This window comes from Dendrobium catenatum, unplaced genomic scaffold, assembly GCF_001605985.2.
Source record: "Dendrobium catenatum unplaced genomic scaffold, ASM160598v2 fragScaff_scaffold_1521, whole genome shotgun sequence".
Lineage (NCBI taxonomy): Eukaryota > Viridiplantae > Streptophyta > Magnoliopsida > Asparagales > Orchidaceae > Dendrobium > Dendrobium catenatum.
The window spans coordinates 621,129-628,665 of NW_021319983.1; positions in this window are offsets into that span (position 1 = coordinate 621,129).

Consider the following 7,537-nt stretch of genomic DNA (forward strand, 5'->3'; position numbering starts at 1 on the left):
AACCTCCATAAGTGCTTCATGTGCTATTTATTTGATTAACAACAATATCAGATGCTCACATAAGGTGCAGGAATTAATGCTTAGATCTCCTGCATCACACACTTATAGGAAAACACTAACCTTTACTTAATATTCATTTAATAAGTTGGGCTTTATTTGAGATAAAATTATTTATTGCTTTTTAAAGTTACTTTCTAGTAAAAATAAATTTTTTTTACTATTATTTTTTTGTTGTTTTTAAAATAATTATCCTAAAAAATAATTTTATGCAACATTTTTTAAAATGTACTTTCTTTATAATAAGTTTATAAAACATAGAGAAAACCGTCCCAACCCAACCAAAGCCTAAATCAACAATATCTAAAGATAAATACCATGTCGTTTATGTTGGAGGTAGACGTAAACCATGCAACAAAATAAACAAGAAAAAAATGAAAATAAAACGGAAAGTAAAGAACACCCGGATTTAACATGATAAAATTCAAAACCGGAAAAAAAAATCATGGAGCTACACCACACCAAGAAATATATTATGAAAATTAGGAGAAATTTGTATATATCTCTCTTGCTCTATTTTTGCTTCTTTTCTCTCTTGCTCTCTTACTAAGAACAAACAAAAAGATATAATACACACCATCAAGGGATGACAACCTTAAGAAAAACAAGAAAGAAAAATTGTTTTGCCAACCTTACAATGTTGCGTTGCCAGTTTGAACTATATAGTGTCGAATACTCGAATACATAGCACCGAAGCGCTCACATACATAGCACTAAACATTGTAAAAAAAAAAAACTTTTTAGTGTCCTAAGTGGGAATTTTTATTGCGTCCTCCCACCTGACGTAGAGATACGTCCTCCCACCGCCAAAAAAAACTCGATTTTTGCTCGGTATTGCTAGGTATTATTTGATAATAACTAGGAATATCATCATATGAAGACCAATACCGAATTATACCGAGCTATACCGAGCAATACCGAGCAATACAAAAAAAATATCGAGTTTTTTCTAGGAAAAACTAGGTTTTTTTTTGTATTGCTCGGTATTGCTCAGTATAGCTCGGTATAACTCGGTATTGGTCTTCACATGATGATATTCCTCGTTATTGTTTGGTATTGCTCGGTATTTCTCATTTTTTAGAACAAATTTAGCTCTGGGAGGACGTATCTCTACGTCGGGTGAGAGGACGCAATAAAAATTCCCTAAGTGGAGGACCCCTGCACTCACCCAACAAACACGATAGCCAGACTTGAATTTTATGACAATAGTATAATCCAATTCAATCAACATAATCAGATTTAACATTTTCTAAACCTTTCAGGTCTGGCCTCGGCCCTCTGTCTGCTCCCAAATCTTAGGCCCGTTGAGCTCTTCCATCTCAAGTCAACATCTGGCACCTTAATCGCAAGCAGTAGAGGACTGAGACCTGCCACTTCTGCCACTGCAGCAGATTCAATTAAAAACTGCAATTATCATAGCCGATTAGACCTCACTGAATAACTGCAACTGGTTTGACTTGGCTCTCTGAATTTATTTGATTTTTATTTCTCAGAATGAATAATTCCAACTAAAACTATTCATTGCGATTCTGATCACTGCTGCAGTCAGTAGCAGCTTTCAACTTTCCACTAAAACCTGGAGCACTATCAATCTGGATGTGCTACGTCAACAATATCGAACATGAAATGATGTGGCGCATTATGATTGATCTTATCTTCAGATGATGTTCGATTTCCCCACAGAATAATTAATCCGTCATTTGGGTTGTTTTCAACTTCTTTTATTCCCTATTCCTTCAAACAGTTCTCCTGATTTTAGTTGGAAAGTTTAAAACAACTACTAAACTGCAGCATTTGCTGATAATCACTCCTCACCTATTTTACTTGACACAAAATTTCATACCAGAAGGCGATGCAGACATTACAACCTATCCTTCTTGTATAACTTCATCATCATTGAAAGAATGGATGATTCTGATTGTGTAAAATCTTCCCCTCCTTTCAAGGATTAATTATTCTGTGCGAACGCCAAATGCCGTCCGAAGACCAATCAGAATGCACCACGTCACCCATTCGTTCTATACCGCGGCTCGGTAATGCTGACGTGGCTGCAACTGATTCTCCTCCGGACGTAGAGCTACGTTCGGCCTCAGCATAGAATAATTTCTCCCTTTAAAGATAATATAAACAAGTACCAACATGTTTTGAAATATAAAATCTAATGATTTAATTTCCTCACATAAAAAAGGTGCAGACAAACTGACAAAGACACCGCTTCTTAAATTATCTTTTATGTCTTTGAAGCAATCAAATAAGCCTTTAATTTAGATCAATTGGCTTAATTTAATGAGAGTCTGATAAATTATAGCAGCCTCCACCAGCACTTGATGTCAATTGCATAGATTAGGATCCGAATCGACTATCGATCTAATATAATTAATATAAGTTGCCTTGTAATATAATTAATCCAACCTAATTTAAGATAATGCAATTGACATACCAACTATACTCATTAATCAAACCATGCTGATAAAATAGCATGATCTGATAGAGATGAAGTACTGAATTAGGATCTTGATTTCAACCACTTCACTCCATCTTAACTGGCATTTTTTATACTTAGGCTTTATTTGGGACGGTTTTTTTAATGCTTTTTTAATGTAATTTTTTAGTAAAAACTTCTTAGAAGTAATAAAAAGATAGTGGCCTAAAACTATCCAAATGAAGCCTTAATGATACTTGATATGTCATTAAAAATTATCTTGGTCGGGCACAAATCTTGCTGCAAATATGAATATGAAACTTTCAAACTTAAGTCCATGACCTTTTGAACACTAATTTCTACAAACTTTTAGTCAAACTGAACGTCTCGATGAGATGAACTCATATACAATAAATTTAGTCTAATTCGAACCCAAATGAGTCATAATTAAGGACTCGAAGCCTATTTAGAAGCTTCAAAGCATTAGTTGGATGATCAAATGATATCATAATATGACGTGCTTATAGTTGAATAGAGCTGCTCAACGAGAAGAATCCAGCTAGCCCAAGATCGTCAAATTCTTACATCACTAAGGCATTCAAGTGTTCAATAAAATATCCATGATTAAGGGAGTTAATATTGGTCGTCCTTTTATACACTCTCAACATATTGTTGATCTTCTCCTTATTTAATAATCATGCCACTCCCAAAAAGTATAAATAGACCCCTCATTTTTCACAAAATGTGGAGGAGAAATAGATGAAAAACAAAGGATTTCTATTGCTTTCTCAAGTTTGTACCGCCCCGCCGCCTAGCACCGCCTGATCTCCACCTAATCGCAGATCGCCATCGGACTTTCTTCTGACCACCGTTGCCCGACCACCATCACTCAACTAAGGTCCTTTCGACCTCATTCGCCCAACTTCGATCCATCTGACCATATTTTCCCAAGTATGTTCTTCTGACCACTGTCACTCGTCGACTACGGTCCTTCCGACCATCGTCGTCCAAGTATGGTCCTTCCGAGCACCATCTTCAGACTACGGTCCTTTCGACCTTCATCACCCACCAATTCTAGTCTCTCCAACCTCCATCGCCTGAAAACTATGATCCATGTGACCTATGTCGCCTGCCAACTACGATTCGTCAGACCATTGTCATCCGCCTACTATGATCCTACCGACCAAATAGACAGACCAACATTCTTTTGAAAATAATTCTCATATCATTTGATTTTTCCCAACTCTCATCATGTAATACACTCTACATTGTTTATATTTGTTACATTGAGCAAAGTCTTCTCTCCGAGAAAAAGGCATTATTTGTAATCAACTACAAAAATTAGTAGAATCTTAACAGGGCCAAGACCCGTGATTTTTTCCATTTTTCAGAATTTTCCATATAAACTTTTTCAGAATCAACTCTCTCTCATGTGTCTGTGCTGAAATCTTTTTCAAAGCTCAATCATTAAACTTTTTATTTCTCTACCATCATGAATGCTCGAGGATGCAACAATACTGAAACTGCAGCTTTAACTATATAACTAGGCAAAATTTTCAAATTTGACATAATTAATATGGAGCAGTTTAGATCCATGCTTATCTTCTTCTCCAAAAGCTGCTTATATTTCAAAGGAAACGAAATAAAATAAAATAGAAAGGGTGCTGAAAGCTGAAGATAATCACTTTCTTAATCACGAGTCAAAAATAGAAGGCCGAATATTAATAAGCCATTACCCCAGACGTCATTTTAGAATGGGACATATTTAATAAAATATTATCTAATACTACGTCGAAGCCTGCAGATATATAAAGTAGTTTCTACACGTCAGAAGATTTGACGCTTAGCTACCATTCGGCATCAAAAAGAAGAAAAATGGCGAGAGAGTATCGTTTCAAAACAATCTCTTTGGAAATTTTTTAGGCAATTTTTTTAAGTTATAGAATTATTTTTATTTACACAGTAGGGAGAAGTTGGCCGGACCGTTCGGAAACGAATTAAAACTCGTCACATCACCCGGTAGACAGTAAACGAGTGGTGTGGAGCGTTCTGATTCGCCTCCGAATGACATTCATATCAGCACAGAATAAGTTTTTTTTTATTTAGGACGGCTTCGAAGTTTTATAAAATTGATAGTAAAATTACTCTAAAGAAAGCAAATTCTCTACTATACTTTAAGAAAGGAGTTTTTTTTTCCATAAAAATTTTTAAAAAGTAGAGAGATTAATGGGGAATTAGTTAATTTTTTTTTTTTTAATTTGAATGTATGAAATTTAAAATGTTAATACTTTTTTTTTTAGTATTTGAAAATAATTATTTTATAGCAAAATTTTATGTTTGGTAATGTTTTATTTGATATACACATTTAATTTAAGTAAAAAATGCATATAATGAAATAAGTTTTAGATTAAAATATGACCATTGCTTACACATTTTATTCATCGAAATAATTCTTATAAAATTAAATTTAAAAATTAAACATTGGAAAATATAGCATGAATATTATCATTGAATTATATGCGGAAATCAAATAAAATATTATCATATAAACAAATAAAAAAAACTACAATTTAGATGTTTTTAAAAATCTAAAAATTGATATCTATTAATTTTTAAAATTTAAATAAACAAATTAAAAAAATAAAAATATTCCCTAACTGCCGCCCAGTACTGTGTAACCAACTAGTTCCGATTTAAATAAAGAAAAAAAGTTTACTTTTTCTTTCTTAAAAAAATTGAAATATTATACTCCTTAAAAAATTCATTAAAAAACTTATGAATCCACTCTAAATTAAAAGCATAATATATTTTCATTTCAAATCATCTAAAAGAATTGATCCAAAATAAATTATTCTCATAATCGTATTTATATTGCTTCTTATAGCAACTTTTTAGTTTAAAATTTTAAAATTTTGAACTAAAAAGCTGCTTTAAGAAATAGTAAGAAAGCCATTCCAAACGAAGACTTAAACTTTACAATCATCTTTATAAAAAGTTACAGCCATCCTAAACAGATCTTATGTCAGGATTTCCATACATAATTAAAATTTATTATAGAAAATTTGAGAAGCATATTATATGGTTCTATTAGCATAAAAATAATGGGGGCTAATTAATAAACTAACAAGTCATCAAATTCTCATTAGATTTAAGCAATAAGATAAGCCAAGTCTTATTTTGATCATCTTTTGGAGAAAATGAGGGGATAAGGAACAATAATTCTTATTTAAATAAGTATGAGGCATCCATGGATTTGGAAGAGGAGGTGGTGAATTCATATTTGTCATGGTATTTATTTTGAAAATGTATATGCCTTTTTGTCTTGTTATAGTCATCTAAGATTTTGAAAATCAAATTAAACATTAAATTTGAAAAAAAAAATCAAAATTCAAAATTTCAGTTGTAATTTAATTGGAGTTTAGATCATAAATATCAAATTATTCAAATATTATTATAATGCATACTAATGAAACAAATATGTCACCAAAAATTAAAAATTTATTTTATTAAGTATTGAATATATATTCAAAAATATATATCTTATGCCATTTAAATTTAAACCCAACCTATATTAAAGTGGCTAACTTCTTCATTTGTAGTCATAAATTAAAATTTTGTAGTTATATAATTTATTTAGTAATTTAGGCTCTAAATTATTTATATGATTAAGTATTTACTGATTGAGTTAAAATAAACGATAATAATATGAACCGTGCGTTCAATGAAATTGCAACTGACTCCTTTATTTTTAGGGGATTTACATACATACTACTTTATATTATGCTATCTACATATCTAATAATCAAAACTTTAATATTTCATGTCTGCCACCCTTAAACAACTTTAATATTAAATATGTCACTCATATGTTTCATTCATACGACAAATACCACTCTATAAATTTTAATATTTCATTTATTGCATCCATATTTGTTCTATGGGTTGTAGTCATACGATATTAAAATTTCAGATGTTAGATTGATAAATAGTATGAAATAAAGTGGTATGTATGTAAATCCTCCTATTTTTTATCATGGGTTCTTCCCAGTTCTACAAAATTGATTTTAACTATGAATCGAACTGATCAGAAGACTAGTGAGTTATAGCCACTTATGTTGCTTTTTAAATTTTGTATAACCTTAAATTCTATTTAGTTATATATCTTTTATGTAGCTCTTTTTTTGTTCATTTAAAATATTGAGAAAATTTGGATGAGAATACCTTGATTAGAAATTGATCAAGTTGAATTTTAAAGTCTTTGAATTTGCTTTGCTCAGATGGGTTCAATATAAGATTTGATTGTTTATCCATGTAGAGCACTCATCTTAAAGCAAGATTAATGATTTTAAAATTCATTTTAAACAAAATTTATTTAGGATATCTAAATCTAATATTCCTACCAAAACATGATTAGAATCAATTGAATTTTGTTAGAGATGAGTGCAATAAAATTGTTAACTTTTTAAATATGTGTAACATGAATCTAAAAGAAAAGAAAATCAATGCACCACTTGACTACCTCTGCCAGGTTGTCGTCACCTATCATTGCCACAACCTCAATCGCTGTCGACATTCTTTAAATTATGGTGGACAATTTGTTTCCTTCTTTTAAAGAGTAGAATTGGAGCCTGCATCATAGGACCGTGCCTTGATCATTGTAGGCAATCTTTAAACTCATATAAGATAATTTTCCCTCCCTTTATGGGGGAAGACAGGAGCTTGCGTTAGAGATCTAAAGCTTTATTGACATCAACGGTCTTTAAACTCCTTCATGACAATCTTCCCCCCTTTTATAAGAGAAAATAAGAGTGTGTGTTAGAGGACTAAGTTATTATTACAATCGACGGTTTCTAAATTCTTATTAGACAGTTTTTATCTCAATTTATGAGAGAAAACTTTAAGCAACGTAAGAGAATTGTGTTTTTCTTGTACTCCTAGGGGGGTATTTATTGATGTTTGGTTTATGTGGAATATGATTGTGTCTATCAATCGTGTTGCACTATTGTCTCAGATCTCATTTTAATTAGTCGAGCACATTGGTAGGTTGCAAAGGGTCCT